Source organism: Cervus elaphus, chromosome 7 (assembly GCF_910594005.1).
Source record: "Cervus elaphus chromosome 7, mCerEla1.1, whole genome shotgun sequence".
In the NCBI taxonomy this organism is placed as follows: Eukaryota; Metazoa; Chordata; class Mammalia; order Artiodactyla; family Cervidae; genus Cervus; species Cervus elaphus.
In genome coordinates this window covers 10,553,403-10,574,479 of record NC_057821.1, presented here as the reverse complement: position 1 = coordinate 10,574,479, position 21,077 = coordinate 10,553,403, and the positions used below count along the sequence as shown (strand labels likewise).

The window sequence follows — 21,077 nt, the reverse complement described above, 5'->3', positions numbered from 1 at the left end:
GATGGCCGGGGTTTGAACACTGATCAGGGAACTAGAAACCACACGCCACAACTAAAGATCCTGCATATCGCAATTAAGACCCAGGGCAGCCAAATAAATAAGTAAATAAACAAGTCAATATTGTTTATAAAACCCACTTTTCAATTCACTCCCCTAGAAGGGAGACCCACGGAAGGCAGGTGGCCAACTCCGCTGTTGCTGTTTCTCTGTGACCATTCTAACATCTCTCCTGTGCTCAGATCCATCCGTTCACCCAGAATCAGTGGGGTCATTCTTTTTTTGGGGGGCCATGCAGCTTGCAGGATCTTAGTGGCTTGACCAGGGATTGATCCTAGCCCCTTTGCAGTGAAAGCACAGAGTCCTAACCGCTGGACCACCAGGGGATTCCCAGTGGGGTCATTCTTGATTCCTCCTTTATCCTCAGAAGTCTAGGAATACCACCATCTTATACCATATACAAAATTAATTCAAATGGATTAAAGACTTGAATTTAAAACCTGAAACCATAAAACTCCTAGAAGAAAACATAGGTGGTAAGCTCTTTGACATCAGTCTTGGCAATGATTTCTTTTTGGAATTTATCACCAAAAGCAGAGGAAACAAAAAAAAACAATTGGGAGTAAAAAACTAAAAGCTTCTGCAAAGCAAAGGAAACCATCAATAAAATGAAAAAGCAACCTATTAAATGGGAAAAATATTTGCAAATCCTTTATCTGATAAGGGGCTAATATAATATGCAAAATACACAAAGAACTCAAATGACTCGGTAGCAAAAAGCCAAACACTCCAACTGAAAAAACAGGCAGATGATATGAATAGACAGCTTTCTATGGCCAGTAGGTATATGAAGAGATGCTCAACATCCCTAATCACCAGTGGAATGCAAATCAAAACCATAATGAGATATCACCTCATATCTACCAGAATGGTTTATTACCAAAAAGACAGGAAAAAAGTTTTGGCAAGGATGTGGAGAAAAGTGAACCCTTGTGTGCTATTGGTGGGAATGTAAATTGGTGTAGCTATTATAGAAAACAGTATGGAGATTCCTCAAAAAATGTAAAGTAGAATTACCATTTGATTGAGCAATCCCACTTCTGTGCATTTATCCAAAGAAAACAAAAACCTTAACTTGAAAAGATATATGCACTTCCATATTCATTGTAGCGTTATTTACAATAGCCAAGACATGGAAACAATCTAAGTGTCCACTGATCAGTGAATGGATAAAGAAGAAGCTACACACATACACACAGGAATATTATTCAGCCACAAAAAGAATGGAATCTTGCCATTTCAACAACATGGATGCACCTTGAGGACGTTACGCTAAGTGAAATAAGTCAGGCGGAGAAAAAATAAGCACCGTGTGACCTCATTTATACGTGGAATCCTTAAAAAAAAAAATAGATTCATAGATACAGAGAACACATTGGTGACTGCCAAAGGCAGGGGTGGGGTAGGTGAAATGAGTAACGTGAGTGACAGGTACAAACTCCCAGTTATAGAGTAAGTCCCGGGGATGTAACGCACAGCACGGTGACTACAGTTAATCATACTGTGTTGCATATTGGAAAGTTGCTAAGAGAATAAATTTTAAAAGTTTTATCACAAGAAAAAAATTCTGTAATTGCATATGGTGCTGGCTGTTACTAAACTGAATGTGGTGATCATTTCACAATATACAGATACTGCCTCATGTTGTACACCTGAAACGAATATAATGTGGCATGTCAATTATACCTCAATTTAAATAAGTACAAGACAGACAAGAAAGTCAAGGTACCTAGTTCCAGGTGAGTATTACCTCTCACCTGTTGACTAATGTAAGAACCTCCTAATATATGTCCTCAATAAATTCTTGCCTGTTTCTCACTCAAATTTTGTGTCAGAATGCCTTTTTTTTCCTTTAAGTACAAATCTAAACCTATTACTTCCTTGATTAAAACTCTTCAGTGGCTTCCTATCATGCTAAGAATTCATTCACCCTGCAGGCAAGGCTGGTCCCCTCAGAAGTCCCTGCAGCCCCGGCAACTATGTATTCCTGGGACTCACAGTCCCAGGGTCACATGCCTATCTCTCTTTAGCACATGTTGCCTACACAAGACTTTGGGCTCCAAACCTGGTTCCTGGTTCACTGCGGGCTCTCCACAAATCCTCGAGCTGTGACTCGCCGGTCCTCGTGCCAGCAGGGAAGCACTGACGCGTCCGACTGGCAGCGCAGTGCTCACTGCGTCTGCTGTGGGACGGAGGGTACTGGAGCCCTGCTCCAGGGCAAGGTTCTCCTTGCCACCCATCAGAGGACTCGCCTGGACTTGGAGTCTGCACGGCCTACTGGATCCTTCCTAGCTGCCGGCTGAGCTTCTCAATCAGGGCACCCAGAGAGGATATCTGTATGTCACACTTCGGGTGCTGGTGCTTGAAGCCATGAGCAACCAGCTAGACAGAGCTTTGGTGGTTCAAAGGGCTGAGTGGGAAAGTCTCCTGACACAACCATAGCCCATCTGTGATACACTGGTTGGGATGCTGTACGCTAGACTTGGCATCTCCACCAGGATGATTCATTCCTTCTGTCCATACACATTTACTGAATGGGCTACGCTCTGGGGACAGCAATGCTACTACTGCTGAGAGTGAGTACGGCCAGAGAGCTGACCATGTAAACTGTTTAATCCTCACAATGACCCTTTAATCAAATACTATATTATCCTCATTTCACAGTTGAGGGAGGTGAAGCTCTACTCAAGGTTGCACCGCTAGTAAGTGAAGGAAAAGGATTTGAATCCAGGCCACCCGGCACCAGAGCAGTGCTCCTAAGCAGTCTGCTCTGCTGCCTAACACGGAGGTTTTTAGCTGGAGTTTACGAACCCTGAAGCCACCTGGTAACACGTTTTTGATATGTGAGCTTGCACACTCTTCTGAAGAGGGGAGAGTCATGACTGTCATCGGAGTCGCGCAGGGATTGAAGGAGGTAAGGAACCCTTGGTCTAGCTGGGAATTCCGTGTATGACTCACCTTCTCTGGTCTACTTGGATCCTGGCAGTGACCCCAGTGTTGCCCAGAGTCCTGATGACCCCTGACATGGTCCCGCCCTCATGAAAGCCTTGGGTCTGGCCTCCATTAGACTGCTCCAGGACCTCTGACTTGCATTCTCTTAAGCAGGGAGAGAAGTCCTTTTGGGGAACTGTTTTCATATTAACAGCACTGTATCAGAAATAATACACCTGAGAGACCTATGTCTGAAAACACAGCAGACTATAGGTTGAAAGGGGACTGGAAAACGGCCTCAGATCTCTATGGCTGGGCCCTGTGGCTGCTGAGGCAATGGCTGGTTTAACTTAGCTCATCTGTATTCTACTGAGATTTTCTGAGGAAAATCCGTGCCATGGTTAACAACACAGGCTCTGGTGTCAGTCTTCGTTCTAACTCAGACTTTGCCTCTTTCAAGCTGTGTGTCCTTGGAAAGTAACTGAACCTCTCTGAAATTTAGATACATCTTAAAAAAAAAAAATGAGGATAACAGCGGCATCTTCGTCACATGTTACTGTCAGGATGAAATGAGGTCACATACATCAGCATTTAGCACAGGGAATTTAGCACAGGAATTACCCAAGAAATGCTGGCTCTGGGGAAGGGGATGAAAGGGGGACCTAAAGGGATATGCTTCTGAAGCAATGAGTATTTCTGTAACAGCTAGGAGTAATGACAACAGCCTGGGATCTGCAGAAAGGCTTGTAACCTCAATTTCACCTCCTGTTATTGCCTCTTAATCTGTAAAATGAATTGTTGGCCCAAATGACCCTAAAATCCTTGCCACCATTCATGTAATTAAATTTATTAAATATACAGCCCTTAATACATGTCAGCTGCTGTTTAAAGTACTCTACCTATACTATCTCTTTTAATCTTAAAAACAATCCTATGAGGAAGTGAGTACACTATCCCCATTTTACAGCTGAGGTGACTGAAGCTTAGAGGTGGAGTAATTTGCTCAAGGTCCTAGAACAAGTTAGTGCTGAAGCCAGGATCTAAGCCAGGCTGGCCGGCCCCAGAGTCCATACCTCTTAATATCTGGTTTATTTCCTCCTTTTGCTAATCCACTGTAACACAACATCAGCTCTTAGAACACTTGAATACTTGTTGTTTAACTTTCATCTCACCCACTGCAACTTAATCCCGGTTCTTCTTGACCTGACCACATGGAAGGAGGGAACAGCTAGCAGCCACATTTCCCAAAATAACGCTTTTTGACTCAAAGAAAACAAATCCCCGCTCTTTTACATGTTCTCATGTCCAGGCTAAATATTCAGTTTTCCTCCTTAAGCCTCATAACATAAACCTTTAATAAAACAGTCCCCTCTTGCTCTCTAGCCCTTCTGGATTGCTGAATCTGCCTTCCAACAGCGCCTGACTGCGGATGGTGAGGTTTCTTCTTGGCTGCCAAGCATGTACAAGTGTCTGATTGCCATTTTTCTCCCTTTCTTTTGTTAAATAATGGTCAACTCCAAAGCCTCCTGTGCCAGTACTAAATCAACCGCAGGGACATTGGCAGAGCCAAAGGCTTGTCACTGCCTGAGGATGGCTGGGTCTGAACAGTTCCTGCCTGTACTGGACATTTCAGATTCCTAACTCCCGTGGCCCTCTGACAAAGGGCAGGGGAGTGCGGCGGGGGAGGGGGGGCAGGAGTAGCTGCTATGTTTTCTTTTTGGAGGGTGTTAATTTTTACCAGCTCCCTAATGACCTGAGCTGAATGGAGAGCTAGTCTAGGGGGAGCTGTGGTGAGGAATAAGAGCCAGGAGGAAAGGTAGGGATGAAAAGGGAGACTGACACACCCAGAATTAGCAGCAAGTCCAGTTCCTGTTTGTTGCATTTTTAAATGAACTTAACCTATTGTTGATTCTGGTGTAGGAAACAGCTCTATGACTTCATAATATATAAATGTGTTTCCTCTTGTAAACATAAATTATAGTTACCAGTGAGATAACATTTAGAAATACTTTTTAGATACATTGAATCTTTCTCTGTGAAAAGAGATGGGCTTAAATTGTCTCCTCAAAGCAGAAAAATAAGAGGTATGACAGATGGGAAATCAAAGAGTAGCCACGGTGCTTCTCCACTATGTCAGATCTAATCTGACCCACACCTAAGCAAGGCTTCGCCTGGACTATAGGCACCTTGTTTGCTAGTCTATCATTTTCTGCTAACCCAAACTCCAGGAACATTTGAAATAAGGGTTTCTGGACTCTGTCAGCCCAGAGGGTACTGAGGAGCCAAAAAAAAGAAGAAGAAAAAAAGAAAACATTTGCTTGGAAACAGAGAAATGTTCAACTTTGGGGAAAAAAAATCACAATTTTCACTCAGATAATTACTAATGTGGAAATACAGAAGACTTCTCAGAAAGGACAAAGTGACATTAGGTTGGGAGGGACAAAGACTGAGTGGCAAACAAATGAGCAGCAGATTGGGAAGGGCTGCAGTAAAGTGATTCAGTATTTGTTATTATAGAAAAAGACCAGTACACACACAAAACCCAGAGTGAAACAGGCTTGGTTCTGCGGGTTTCCAAAAACTATAGAGAAAACAGGAAATTAATAACAGAAACACATTTAAAACACCAGCTAAACATCTCTTTCCAAAAGGCACACTGATGTTAAAAGCCCAAAGTACTTTTTAGTATGGTTCCTATTTGGCTACTGCAATTTTACAGGTTTGAATTAGTCACAGAAAAGGGAGTAATTGGGCAAAATGGATTATTTTTAACACCAAAAAAGTCAGTGAAAATACAGTCTCCTTTACTGCAGAATGGCATTCATTTAAACTAAAACAGATAACTTAAAAATCTAATTTTCAGACAAATGTTTAAGTGAATTTAATACTTTAATTTGTAAACACTCAACAGAGCAATCATGGCTGAGCTTCAAACGCACCTTTAGTCCATGAAAAGATAAGTCCAGAAAAAAAGGCAATTTGGAAGGGTTAGCCTAAGGTTATCACTTTATATCACCAAACAAATTAATACAGATATGAGGAGGTTACATTTCAATTGTTACTGGAATTCAGCTCGGGGTCACTGTATGCTTGAGAAGGGTTATTTGACAGTATAGAAGGGACTGTATCACCACAGTTATTTAGAAACATCATGTTATTTAAAACATCACTCTGGGACAAAAAGGTTAAATTTATATTATCAGTTCATCAAAATGGAATAATATCCAGATCTCAAAATGGAAGAAAAGGTAGTTTTGGCCCTTTGAAGCATAAGAAATCTAAGTCAGAAGAGGTGGCTTTTAAAAAAACCCTCAGCATTAGAGGAAAATATTAAAGAAATAAAATATAAGGCATGATATGAAAAAACACATGTAACTTATAAATAACTAATAAGGACCTACTGTATAGCACAGGGAACTAAATAATCTGTAATGACCTATGCGGGAAAAGAATCTAAAAAAGTGCAGATATATGCATATGTATAACTGATTCACTTTGTTGTTCGGTAGAAAGTAACACAACATTGTAAATCAACTATACGCCAATATAATTTAAAAAAAAATTACTGAACTGTACACTTAAAAATGGTTAAGATGGCAAATTTTATGTTCTGTGTATTTTACCACAATAAAAAAAAAAAACTGGGCGGAGAAAAAGCCACGTGCAGACACTTACAAACCTCTAAGAATAATACCAAATTTCCCCTGGACAAATAAGGCTACAATATGAATTCACACAAGCAAAAAAACACTAATATTAAGTAAACAACACACAAAAACGGTTCATTCTCATTAGCAATTAAAGAACAAGAAAGAAAAATCATGATGATATTATACTTATTGAATTACCAAAAATCAAAGTGAAAGTATTCACAGCCAATAAACAATAACATATCACTACACACCTACTACAGGAGCTGGAAATCCGAAACACTGAAAACTCCAAATGCTGGTGGGAATGCACAATGGCATAGCAAAATGGTACTCTGGAAGACAGTTTGGCAGTTTCTTACAAAGCTAAACATATTCTTACAATAAGATCCAGAAATCCTATTCCTAGGTATTTCCCCAAATGAGTTGAAAACATATGTCTACAGAAAAACCTGCACGTGGATGTTTATAGCAGCTTTATTCATAATTGCCCCAAACTGGAAGCAATCAAGACATCCTTCAATAAACTGTGGTACACTCATACTATGGAACATTATTCAGCAATAAAAAGAAAAGTTATTAAGTCACAAAAAGACAGAGAGGAACCTTAAAATGCACTTTGCTAAGTCAAAGAAGCCAATCTGAAAAGGTTACATACAGTATCATTCTAATGATATGATATTCTGGAAAAGAAAAAACTTAAGAGACAGTGAAATGATCAGTGGTTGTCAAGGGTGCAGGGGAAGGAGGGGAGGGATGCAGAGCATAAGACATTTTTAGAGCAGTGAAACTATTCTGCTTAAGTCTATAATGGTGGATACTTGACATTATATACCTGTCAAAATCCAGAGTGTACAACACAAAGAATGAACCATAATGGAAACTATAGACTTAGTTAATAATAATGCCTCAACATCGGTTCATCAATTGTAGCAGATATACCCCACCAATGTAAGATGCTAACTGGGGGAAACTGGGAGGGTTAGGGTAGGGGGTGCATAAAAAGGGAATACATGGGAACTCTACTTTCTGTTCAGTTTTTCTGTAAACCTAAAACTGCTCTGAGAAATAGTCTATTAATTACAAAAAAAAAAAAGAAATCTCCAACCATCGATGTTGGCAAGGCCAGGAGAAGCCAGTGCATTGCTGATGGCACTACCGGGGCTCCAGGTTCTCCAGAGAACAGTCTGTCAATGCTCAACCCCACCAGAAAAGGTTCAGATGCTGAGGTCTAACATTCATCCTGAAAAAGACAGGACAGAAAACAAGAGCTCCTCGGCTACATACCCACTCTCATTCTGTAAGTGATCTGTTCATTCAAAGCTGAAAGTGTTAGCCGCTTGGTTGTGCCCGATTCTTTGGGACCCCATGGACTAGAGCCCGCCAGGCTCCTCTGTCTGTGGGATTCTCCAGGCAAGAATACTGGAGTGGGTTGCCATTCCCTTCTCCTGGGAACCTGGTTCATTAAGATGGGCTATATCTTGTATTTAAAAAAAAAAAAAATTATTATTCGCTGCGCCACAAGGCACACAGAATGCAGGATCTTAGTTCCCTGACCAGGGATTGAACCTGTGCCCCCTGCAATGGAAGCACAGAGTCCTAACCTGTCCTAACCACTGGACTGCCAGAGAAGTCCTTATACCTTATATTCTTGTTTAGTTGGTCAGAGACTCTCCTTAAATAGAAACAAAAACATCTAAATGACACAGGATAAGATGTTTGTGCTTCTAGATGCAGTGAAGGGATTACTCTGCCAGTTATGTTATTTTTCCCTCAAACTTAACTCTTTTGGGATGAAAACAACACACTCCTACTTACTGTTAAACTGCTTTTAACAAGTTCTTAGAGAGCAAGCATTTCGGCTTAATTAGCACCTTACAAAGAATGTGCCCACAGACACTAAATGAATAACACTACTAGGTCACATAGCTAACTGAGCTCTTTAGCTCAAATTTGAATCCTAAAATCAGCTCCACTTATTGTGGATCAGATCTGATTGAAACTTCTGAGATTGGCTTTGAAATCCTTCATCTACCGCAGAGACACAAGCTCCCTAGAAGTTGTTCCTGGCAGAAGAGTAAATGCTGAGTGAAGAAATGAAAGAGGGAGGGAACTGAATCCCACCATCCCAGCTCTTTCTCCAGCCCCAGATAGGATGTCACTTTTTCCTCACTTGAATTACCATGTTGCCTCATCTATGACATCCACAAAGTTTTCTCCCAGACCCAGTTCAAGAACAAGATTTCCCTGGCCAACACCAGACCAGACTGTCAGACCCCAGTCACTTCTTCCGCACTCAGCAATGAAGCTACTACACCAGGTGGCTCGTCTGCAGTGTTCCATGAGGGCATGGATATAGCTCCCTGTCATTGGATCCTCTGTGTCCAGTGCCCAGAACATGGCAGGCATTCACTGGGTATTGCTTTAGTGAAGGAAGGGAGGACTCAGCACCAATAACATTACCCTGTGTAGAGCTCAGCAGTTTCCAATATGCTCTCAGATACACAGATACATTATCTCACTTGCTCTAAGCATTGCTTCATCAGCTCTCACAGCGGGAGGGGCTGAGAAGACTGCTCATTTCTAGTCTAAAGCAGTCACTCTGCAGATGAAGAGACAGAGGCCAGAGCTGCCAGAGGAGTCCCAAAGGATCCCACGGCTACCTGGGGGCAGAGCTGAGTCTCACACCAGAGCCGCCAGTGTTCTTCCACTCTTCTCTGGCCCGGTAACAGTGTTCTTTCAGTCCCCAGAAGGGCAGACATTCACTAACAAGTCAAAGAGACTTGAATATCTAGCTGCTTACTCAATATTTCCATGTCCAAAAACATCTCAAACTTGACATATTCAAAAGTGAATACCTTGGCTCCCTTTCTCACCACGTGCCCTTCTTCCAGGCTCCCCCATTTCAGTAAATGGGAACCCCATTGTTAAACTGCTCAGGCCAAAAATGATGGAGCAATCCTCAACTTCTCTATTTCTTTCACATGCCACTTCCAATCCTTCAGCAAATCCTACTGGCTCCTCTTTCAAAACATATACAGAATTCAAGCCCTTCTCACTCTTCGGCTTTTTACTTTGGGTCCAAGTTACCCACTCTTCTTGCCTGGAATATAGCAGTAGTTTCCTAATCAGTTTCCTTCCTCCCACTCTTGCCCACTACAACTTATTCTCAACATAGCAGCCAGAATGATCCTTTATGTCAGATCATGTCACTTATGTGTCTCGAACCGTCCCAATGGCTCCCATCTCACTCACAATTCACAAAAAATCCAGGGGCCTTTAAGGCCTAATATGATTTACCACAAATCTACTACCACCCACATCTCTTGCTATGTTTCTCCTCTTTCCCCCTACTGTAGCCATAATGACTGGTGTCCTCAAGTTTCTTGAACATACTAGGCATACTCTTGCCTCAGGGCCTTTGCACTTGCTGTCTGACAGCAGAGGGAATATACTTCCCTCAGATAAATGCCTGGCTCACCCCTTAACTTCCTCTCGGTCTTTGCTTAGATGTTACCCTTTCAGTGAGACCTTCCTTGACCACCCTAATAAAATTTAATACCCTGACTTCTGGTACTCTTTATCTTCCTTCTCTGCTTAATTTTCTCAACATATATTTCACTTGTTTATCATATGCTTCTGCTTCATCCCAACAGGTGAGCTCCTTAAATCCTGGAGCTTTGTTTTATTCACTACTTTATCCCCAGGTACTAGAAAAGTACCTGGCTTCTAGCAGATATTCAGGAAACATTAGTGGAATGAATGAATAAGTAAATGAATGAATGAAAGAACATCCTTACCTTTATAATCTCCCAGTAATCTAAAGGGTTCAAGCCAGAAGGGGAAGACCCTGGTTGACCTCTGACCTCTCCCTCACTCCCCACACAGCTTCTCCTTCTTCTTAGGTCCAGCCCAGTCCCTTACTACAAGAAATTACGTCTGGGCTGGGAAGCAAGGCAGGACCAGGGCGACAGGTGCTTGTTGCCAGGATGGTACAATTCTGCATAGTGCTAATTTTTGGCTCTGGCATCCTGATACCTCATAAACAGAAGAGGTCAAAAATAGGTTGGGACTAGATAGTAGTACTGACTAAGTTTAACAGCAACTCATCTGCTTTGAAATATCTTTCAAGGAACAGTGCTAAACTTGCATGTGTTCACCTAGCTGTCCTCTTCTTTTTTCTCAAACATGGATCTTTATTATGGATTTCAAACATGCATAATAGTAGAAAGAACAGTATAATGAACTCCATGAACCCATTACCCAAATTCAACTATTACCAACATTATTTCAATTTGGTTTCTTCTATTCTCTGTCTCTGCAATCCCCACTAAATATTTCATGAAGCTGTTTTCTTGAGAACTGATCTACATATGACAGACTCTTGTCTTGTTAACACTGTATTCTAGCAACTATGTCAACCAATTTCTCTAGTCTCACCAGAAATACAGTTTAAAAAAAAAGGCACTTACACCCATTCTCTCACCAAAGCAATGACTAAAAGAGGAAGTATCTAAATTCCAGACTGTTTAAATCAAGGAACTTGCCAATTATCATGTTTGGAGGGATTTGGGGAGAAGGGTTTTGTAGCTACAAAATAGATGTAGACATAAGCTGTCTTCACTTGTTTGTATCTGAGGCAGAATTTCTGAATGAGCTTGTTCAATCCAGTAAGTATTTACTGACTACCTGCTACATATGAGGGACAGGATTGAGATGACAGAAGATAAGAAAACCCAGCCTCTGTTCTTAAGGAAATCACAGTGAGGGGTGGAGGATGGATGTTGGGTGAGAAGAGTATAGTAGGAATAACTAACATCCAAGGCAGAATACATTCTGTAGTCTGAGAGGTTAAACAAACCCAAGGCGAAAGTTCCTTTTAAAAAAGTCAATCCACAGAATTTGCAGACCCCAAGACTGACCTCTTCCTTAACTCTAATTCTGCCCTCTGCTGAAATTATTGCTATACAGCCAATATGTATGGGATCGGAGATTTCAGTGACCCACAGAATAGACTTTCGGAAGTGGATCTTTCACGTCACGTGTTGCTACTCACCATCCAGTCTTCTGGTGGCAGAGGACTGACTGGAAGGTCCTCCTGGGGTTTGGTACCTCAGTGCCGACACTCAAAGTGTTCCTACTCTGAGAGCACATACAGCAAGCAGCTTCATAAACACCAGAGACTGTGTCAAGGAGACATGGCTAGATGGATTCAGAAGGACTTCCAAGAACTCTCTCCTGGCTACCTAAAGGATTGTGACCTTAGTGATCTATTATCAGAAGAGTGCAGCTCTTTGGACAAACCAATGAGGTTTGGTTGGCCAGGTTGTGTAGGAAGGAGAAAGTGCATGGTCATTCATATGCCCCTGGAATTAGATGCACAGGAGAGTGGAAGAAGGGCAGAATTAAGATGGAAGAAAGGTTTACATCATCATCAATGTCACCAAGATTGGTGAGGTGAGGATGCATGAGAGAAAAAGAGTAAGGTAGGAAAAAGGCACTGTGAGACTGGATGGGGCACAGGAATAGGGATAAGGAAAGGGATGATTCTGGTTTGAAAAGAACATCACTGATGGAAGTGAGAAAGATGCCACATGACCCAAGAATCTTGAGAGGCAGGATCTCACAAGATACTGAACAGGGTGTGAAAAGGAGGGACCTTAGAATGGGAGGGTGTACAGATTATGAAGGATGGGTTCCCACTGGAATGGAAGGGGATCACTTCACTGAAGCTGGAAGTGGTCACCAGATAAAGGTTTTGGGTAATAGGATGCAGCTATGGATGGCAGAAGGGAGGCAGCTGGAACACTCATAAGAGATTGGAGATCTCATTTATATGAATTCCTGGGGGTAAGCAGACCTAGGATGAGAGGATTTGGGGTAAAGTGCCAGTGAATGGGAGACACCTTAGGATAAGTGGGAGCTCCAAGAACTCATAGGGTGAGAGGATATTTGGACAAAGGATAGAGGTACTAAGGTGCAGGGATCTCAGGACACATGGGGTCAGAAGTTATGAATAATGGGTTGAGGAACTCACCAAGCCATGGGGCAAAGATTAATATTAATAGAAACCTTGGAGGTTATGGCAAGTGTTGGTGTTGGGCTTAGGATTAATAGAAAATAAGCAACAAGGGGCTGAGGGTAACCTGGAAAACCAGGTAGGTTTAGGAGCAAGAGAAGCTACGGATCAAAAGAGTTTTGAAGATCATGGGTTCAGATGCCAGCTCTACTACTCATCTGTGTGAGTTTCAGGTTCATCATTTGTTTAAAACTAAACCAAAACAAACAAAATATGGGAAACGTGGTAGACGTAGGAAGAATCACGTCTGTCTTGAGGTTGTGAAGGGAAAACTTAATTTACACATACAAAGCATGGTACACAGTAGGTGCTCAGCACTAAGTGCTAATCGTCATTAAGGAGATACCAGAGTCAAGAGCCAAGGAAATGAGGAGGCCATAGGAGACATAAGAGGACAGGGATTCCAAGAGTTCAGGCGTACAAAGATAATGCAAAGTGTGGGCCCTGCATTCATTATCTGCTGACTCCCTAGCACCCAGGAGGGAGTTAAGACCCATAAGAGCTTCTCAGCATATACTTAAGGGCTCCCTTAGGCTAGGTTTGGTGCCTTGAATACATTACCTCAAGCACTACCATTATCCTCCTGGAGGAGAGGTGACAACTGAAGCTAAAAGATATGCCCAAGGCACCATAGCTTAAGGGCCAGAGTCAAACCAGAGCAGGTCTTTAATCACATCAATACCCCAAGCTGAAGCACTCTTATCCTGCTTTGCAAACATGTTAACTGATGAGGCTTGATCAAGGGAAATGGGTACAGCCTATTGTGTAGGGGGTCACAGGAGTGAAGGAATAAGGTTAAGAAATGAGTGGACCCTGGGGTGAGGTTACAACAGTAAACTTCTAGCTAGGAATACAAAAACGATTGCAAACAAATATTATCTTGATTGAGAATTGTAGAACTTCACAGCTGGAAGAAAACTGAGGTCATTTAACCCAACCTTATCATAATAGAGATGAGAGACTGAGGTCCAGAGAGAGGAAAGGACTTCTAGTGGCAGAGCTAGGACTTGAATCTGGGACCACATACTCAATTCAGATTCTCTGATGCCTCCAACTACATCCACTTCATATTCATCTCTATAATTTCCTGGGCACCAGCTCCATGCTAGGGCACTTGTTTAGTCATGTGCTGGTTGACACTGGGGGTCTGGAGTGCAGAGAGCCACATCAGTGGAGGTGACTTTAGGATGAAGGGGGAACATGGAATGAGGATCATGAAGTTACAGGGAAAAGAATGGCTTATCAGATATTGAGGGTTATATAGAAGATGACTGGGTGAAAAACTATTTTAGATGGCTGAGTTTAGGAGTTACCAGAAAAGGTTTGAGGGGAGTCACCAAGTTTGCAGGGGGGGTGGGGTGGGGAATACAGGGTAGAACTGGACGGGTTACCAGAGTAGGGAGTCAGTAAGGTTTAAGGGGATGTGGGGATGTCGGGTCGTCAGTCACTGGTGGAGAGCTGGGGGAGTCACTGTGTTGGTGGGTCTCTGGGCAGTGCTGGGGAAGCTCCTGGATTGGCAGAGTCCATGAGTAAGATGTGAGGATTACCTGGTGAGGTTTTAGGGTCAGTGGGTGGGGGGTCAGAGGTGGGGGCGGGCGCAGTCACATGGTGGGGTGTGGGAGTCACGGGGCAGGAGTCGCTGGGCGGAATTGGGGGGGCAGGGATGGGGGCCGGGACCCGAGGTGCGGGAGGGCCAGGCCGCCGACCAGCCGTCGAGTGGGCACGCCAGGCTCGGGACCTTCCCGGGACCCTGAGCCCGCCCGGCCTCCCACCTGGGCACGGTGGACCCACTCTTCCCCCAGCCACCAACCTGACAGCCCCCGAGGGCGACTCCGCCGACAGACCGCCATGCACCGGGCCCCGCCACCAGCGCCGGCCCCGCAACCCGCCTGCGCCATAGCCCGCCCGCCCGCGAGCCGCTTGCCTCGCGCGATATCCAGGTTCCAGGGCCGCCGCACTTTTCCTCTCCTCTCGGCGGGCCTCCACCGGGCCCCGGAACCCGTATAGAAAATACAGGGCAGGCTCCACCCCGCACCCCGAGTCGTAGCGGCCGCCGTCTCACTTATCCCGGTTCCCGGGCCGCCGGAGCCCGGGCGGCCGGGGTCTCGAACGTTGCCCCTCAGAGCCCCGCCCCGCCCCGCGAGCCGGGTGACGCGCCGCCCGCCAGGCTGAGCGCCCGGGGAGGGCGTGATGACGTCACGACGCCCCGGTCAGGGCCTGGGCGCGGCTCGCGAGCCGGGTCGTCTCTATAGCAATAAGGAGCCGCCACCTGTTCCTGAAGAGGGGACTCGGTCCACCTGAGGCCTGAGGCGGGCGCGGGGAGGAGTCCGAGGCCCCGCGGGCTCTGCGCCGTCTCGTCGGCCGCCTGCGGGCGTGAAGGTGCGCTCCTGGTGCCGGGGAGGGCCGGAGGGGCAGATTGTGAGGGAAGCCGTGCCTCTCCTCAGGGCTCAAAGCCGCCAGGCGGCCTCCTCCGCCTTTTAGGGTCCTGAGGCGCTTTGCTGTGCGCAGTCCGCACGCACTGCCTGCGATCTTCGACCCACCCCCTGAAGGAAGCAACTGCAGGTATTACTAGCGCCTTATTGAAAGGGACGACGTCGAGGAGCCGTGAGGGACTCGCCTGTTTAGGGAGTGCGCCCTGACGACCCTCTCGGGTTCTCTCACCCTCATTCCCCCGTCAGTCCCACCCCCAGCCTCAAAACCAGCGACTATTGACCCTCGTCGGGTCGTTTCTGGGTGAACAAAGCCAGGCCCTTTTACGGTTTCCCCCTCTCACCAGGAGGGACTGTGATTGGAGAATTTTCAGACAAAGTAAAAGAGAGTGAGCTTTTGGTAAAAATAAATAAAAGAGAGAAGTTAGATGAGGAACTGGTAAAGGTTGCCTCTTAGAAGAGGAATTGGGTGACTAGAGGAAGGAGGTGAGAAGCTTTACCCTCTCTGCCCTTTTAGACTTTAACTCGATTTCTTTTGTCTCCTCTCCCCTCCCCCTCCAAAAAAAATTTAACTAAAAAAGTTTTTTTTGAAGGGAGTGTTCCAATAGAAACGTTTACAAAGTACTGTGTTTGGGGTCTGTGGTAGCTAAAGATGCTATAGGAGGCATGGGTGATTCCTCTCCTCCCTTGTCTGTACAAAGCTTAACCACAAAGCCTCCCTTTCAGTTTTAGATATTCTCTGTTCCGCATCTTACTGGTTTGGGCACCACAGTTTATAGTTCTCATCAAGTTCTCAGCTTAGGGGGGCAGTGAGTGACAATTGATGGCCTATTCTTGTGGTTAATAATTAATCCTTTCTATGTGCTGTGTGCTCAGTTGCTTCACTCATATCCGACTCTTTGAGACCCTGTGGGGGTCAGAGGAGCCAGCCAGGCTCCTCTGTCCATGGGATTCTCCAGGCAAGGGTACTGGATTGGGTGGCTGTGCCCTCCTCCAGGGGATCTTCCGACCCAGGGATCAAACACCTGTCTCTTATCTCCTGCACTGGCAGGCGGATTCTTTACCACTAGCACCACCTGGCAAGCCCCAATCCTTTCTATACCTCCTGGTACAGAAATAAGCAGCCTCACCTTTAAGGTGCTCCCTCTCTGTTCCTTTTTGGTGGAAGTTTGACAAGTTATTTTATTAATACCTAGATAGAGAATATAGTAGCTTGACCTGTAGCATAAACTTCTGGATAGACATAGAGCAGAGAATAATACTCAGGTGTCCTAATTTGTACCTCCACCACCTTTTTCCATTATAAAAAATACATCTATCCTTTCTCATATTCCTTGCAGATCCTAATCTGATTGGTAATCACCTCTCCTCTTACACAACAAAAACTCTGGGAAACCAGTGTCTGAATTTGAAGTATTAAGATTCTGATGGTGGGTAATTTCAGGTACTCAGGAGAACTGGGAAGGAATATAATTTGGAATGCAGGATTGAAGATCATTTCTAGCAGCTTCTGTCCTACCTTTGAACCCCATCTCCACAATATACCGTATAGGCTGGTGGTCTTCAGACATTTTTTAAAATGGACTCCATAAAAGAATTTTAAAGAACTGTGTACCTCCTTGTTCATTCCTAAGTTGACACCTAAATTTTCCATCATCTAAATACTTGTAGAGGATATAATTTCTGACTCACTGCAAATTTTTATGTTTTAAATTGAAACCATTATATCATTCTTAAATGTATCTAGTGGACTCCAAATACCCTAAGTATTTGATGCCCACCAGCATCCATTTAATAATATATGAACAAGTTCTTCTTTAACAGCAATTTTAGATGGTTCCCTTTATTTACAATTTATTTAAACTTTATATGGTTCCTTTTCTTATTGATCTCCTAATTCACTTCCCCTAGAAATTTATCCTAATTAGTATATTTGTATGCATTAAAGTCTTTTATTGATCATTTACCTTCTTTGCAACAAAATTGAGTATATATTTAAGTTTGTTGCTTATGACCATAGGCTTTGTTGTAAAATTTCTTGTGAATCAGATTGTTAGTACACAATTTATTAAGCAACATAAATATATTACACATTTTTATAACTTGTGAAACTGAAAAAAGTACAATTTTTATTTTAAATGTGTTTGTTAATGAGAAATATGGTGTTTCTCCTCACTTAGTTCAGGTGTTCCTGGACTAATATTACCTAATGGTGGAAGGAGATAAGGTGCAATAACAATTCTCTATGTGTGCTCAGTCATGTCCAACTCTTTGAGAACCAATGGACTATGTAGCCCGCTAGGCTCCTCTGTCCATGGAATTTTCCAGGCAAGAATACTGTAGAAGATTGCCATTTTCTACTCCAGGGGATCATTCCTGACCCAGGGATTGAACTCATGTTTCTTGTGTCCCCTGCATTGGCAAGTGAATTCCTTAGTGCTGTGCCACCAGGGAAGCCCAACAATTTTCTGCCTGGTTTTTATTTTTATAGACATAAATGTTGAGGAATGTTCACATTGGGAAAGGAAGAGACTGTTAAAATGATATCCCTAAAGCCTTTGAACTACTTCTAAATTACATGCCAACAATCACAATTCCTCATAAGTGTCCCATTACCAAATAGACTTCTCCTTTAATTTTATTAAAAGTTTTATTTAATTAAAAGAATTGGAAACCACCGATCTTGCAAAAGGATTTGTTAGTCATTTGAGTATTGATTTCAGTCTTATCAAAATAATTATGTCATCTTTTCACTCAGAGGCAGCTAGTTAATCAGATACTGATTTTCATACTTCTTTGTCAATACAATTTTTTGGATAAAATTCTTTTTTTTTTAAGGTATTCAAATATGTCTCAAGTTTTATTAAGATCCTCTATAAAAACATTTATTCACTCCTGAAAATTGAAACAGCACATCAAAAATTTTTATTACAATGCTTTGGCCAAGCCAACCAATGTTTCCTTTACATTCCTTCCACAAGTTAATTTGTTTCAAATTCTTGATACTGAGTTTCATCTTACAGGGAACTTCAGGCTTATGAAACAGGCATTACCTGAGACTTATTAGTATTTCTTTGTGTTAAATCAAAGTGGAACTAAAGTATATTCAGATCATTTCAAATACAAGCTACATAGATTCCTCATAAATTAACCATATTAAGGTAGAAGGAAATGCAAGAAAAAAAGATCAACATATAATATCAGTTCAATTCAGTTCAGTCGCTCAGTTGTGTCTGACTCTTTGCCACCCCATGAATTGCAGTACGTAAGGCCTCCCTGTCCATCACCAACTCCTGGAGTTTATTCAAACTCATGCCCATCGAGTCGATGATGCCATCCAGCCATCTCATCCTCTGTCGTCCCCTTCTACTCCTGCCCCCAATCCCTCCCAGCATCAGGGTCTTTTCCAGTGAGTCAACTCTTCGCATGAGGTGGCCAAAGTACTGGAGTTTCAGCTTCAGCATCAGTCCTTCCAATAAACACCCAGGACTGATCTCCTTTAGGATGGACTGGTTGGCTCTCCTTGCAGTCCAAGGGACTCTCAAGAGTCTTCTCCAACACCATAGTTCAAAAGCATCAATTTTTCAGCGCTCAGCTTTCTTCACAGTCCAACTCTCACATCCATACATGACCACTGGAAAAACCATAGCCTTGACCAGACGGACCTTTGTTGGCAATGTCTCTGCTTTTTAATATGCTATCTAGGTTGGTCATAACTTTCCTTCCAAGGGGTAAGTGTCTTAATTTCATATAGGTTATCAAAATACTGGTACAGTCTTTCCCAAGCTGCTTCATAATGATCCTAAAATTACCAGCAAGAAAAAATAATACAGAAACAAGGTTTATGACTCATTCAACACCGTGGCATAATTACTGTATGTTGTGTTGTAATAATTCTCATAATTATCCTTGGAAGGATCTCTGTTAAACCAGCAGTAACTACAGGTACATTGAAATCTTCGCATTCTTGATTCAGTCTCAATGTCCTCCTCCAGCTATAGCTCTCTTTGGGAGTCAGACCAAGGAACTCCTTTGCCATAGTGAAGTCTAAGAGATTCAGTCAACCTTTGGATCCTGTATCTCTGCTCACTCAAGTGTCCTCATGCCTCTCCTCTTATTGGTTTTTTCCTCACCAGGAAACTTCCCAATAGGTTGAGGTGGATCTTCTGGTAGATATGACAGTTTGATACCAGGATTGAGAGTCATGTTACTGAGTCAAGTTCTTTGTTAACATTTCAGAGCATTAAGAGGCAACTGGCATTGCTTAGGAAGCTTCATCCCTCAACATTTTAAGATACTGCAGGGCCCAAGTTGAGTTATCCTCAGATGAATCCATTGGGAGTCTAGTCACAGTTTGAAGCTCCTCCTAGGTCTTTGGGTTCCAGTGGAAGGCGATGCTTTAGGCTCAAACGGCTACCAAGTAACCTAGAAAAACTATCAGTTCAGTTCAGTTCAGTCGCTCAGTCGTGTCCAACTCTTTATGACCGCATGGACCGCAGCACACCTGGCCTCCCTGTCCATCACCAGCTCCCGGAGTTTACTCAAACTCATGTCCATTGAGTTGGTGATGCCATCCAACCATCTCATCCTCTGTTGTCCCCTTCTCCTCCTGCCTTCAATCTTTCCCAGCATCAGAGTCTTTTCAAATGAGTCAGCTCTTCGCATCAGGTGGCCACAGTATTGGAGTTTCAGCTTCAACATCAGTCCTTCCAAAGAACATTCAGGACTGATTTCCATTAGGATGGACTGGTTGGATCTCCTTGCAGTCCAAAGAACTCTCAAGAGTCTTCTCCAACACCACAGTTCAAAAGCTTCAATTCTTCGGTGCTCAGCTTTCTTTGCAGTCCAACTCTCACATCCATACATGACTACTGGAAAAACCATAGCCTTGACTAGACAGACCTTTGTTGGCCAAGTAATGTCTCTGCTTTTTAATATGCTGTCTAGGTTGGTCATAACTTTTCTTCCAAGGAGTAAGCATCTTTTAATTTCACGGCTGCAGTCTTTTAAAATCTGCAGTGATTTTGAAGCCCCAAAAAATAAAGTCTGCCACTGTTTCTCCATCTATTTGGCATGAAGTAATGGGACCAGATGCCATGATCTTTGTTTTCTGAATGTTGAGCTTTAAGCCAACTTTTTCAGTCTTCTCTTTCACTTTCATCAAGAGGCTCTTTAGTTCTTCTTCACTTTCTGACACAAGGGTGGTGTCATCTGCATATCTGAGGTTATTGATATTTCTCCTGGCAATCTTCATTCCAGCTTGTGCTTCATCCAGCCCAGTGTTTCTCATGATGTACTCTGTATATCAGTTAAATAAGCAGGGTGACAATATACAGCCTTGACGTACTCCTTTTCCTATTTGGAACCAGTCTGTTGTTCCATGTCCAGTTCTAACTGTTCCTGACCTGTATACAGATATCTCAAGAGGCAGGTCAGGTAGTCTGGTATTCCCATCTCTTTCAGAATTTTCCACAGTTTATTGTGATCCACACAGTCAAAGGCTCTGGCATAGTCAATAAAGCAGAAATAGATGTTTTTCAGGAACTCTTTTGCTTTTTCAATGATCCAGCAGATGTTGGCAATTTGCTCTCTGGTTCCTCTGCCTTTTCTAAAACCAGCTTGAACGTCTCAAAGTTCATGGTTCACGTATTGTTGAAGCCTGGCTTGGGGAATTTTGAGCATTACTTTGCTAGCATGTGAGATGAGTGCAATTGTGCAGTAGTTTGAACATTCTTTGGCATTGCTTTTCTTAGGGATTGGAATGAAAACTGACCTTTTCCAGAAGAACTATAGAGCTGAGAAAGAGGAATAAAAATCCAGGCTGACACGCTGTGGTGAGAGAAGAATTCACTGGTAAAATTCTTTTATCATTACATGTTTTCAGCATCATTTTATTAAAATATTGAAGTGCAGATTCATATCCATATGGAA

The 21,077-nt window shown here is 43.2% G+C and overlaps 1 protein-coding gene, 1 long non-coding RNA gene and 1 pseudogene across 16 annotated transcripts in view; 1 reads left to right on the top strand and 2 right to left on the bottom strand.

The window, feature by feature from the left end:
- The window catches only part of ZNF76 (zinc finger protein 76), a 28,189-nt gene extending 13,414 nt beyond the window's left edge, over nt 1-14,775 (bottom strand). For 8 of the 9 annotated variants that reach the window (XM_043907252.1, XM_043907249.1, XM_043907256.1 and 5 more), the window contains exon 1: nt 14,642-14,775. The gene's annotated coding sequence lies outside the window, so the exon portion shown is untranslated. Of the gene's footprint in view, nt 1-14,527 lie in introns of all 9 variants that reach the window. The other variant, XM_043907250.1, reaches the window with a different exon arrangement.
- Nucleotides 14,776-14,958: 183 nt separating this feature from the next.
- The window catches only part of LOC122696977, a 57,747-nt gene continuing 51,628 nt past the window's right edge, over nt 14,959-21,077 (top strand). For all 7 annotated transcript variants that reach the window (XR_006341967.1, XR_006341972.1, XR_006341971.1 and 4 more), the window contains exons 1-2: nt 14,959-15,096; nt 20,900-20,999. This is a non-coding gene — a long non-coding RNA (uncharacterized LOC122696977). The remainder of the gene's footprint in view (nt 15,097-20,899; nt 21,000-21,077) is intronic.
- Nucleotides 18,783-19,688, bottom strand: LOC122696976 (annotated as a pseudogene).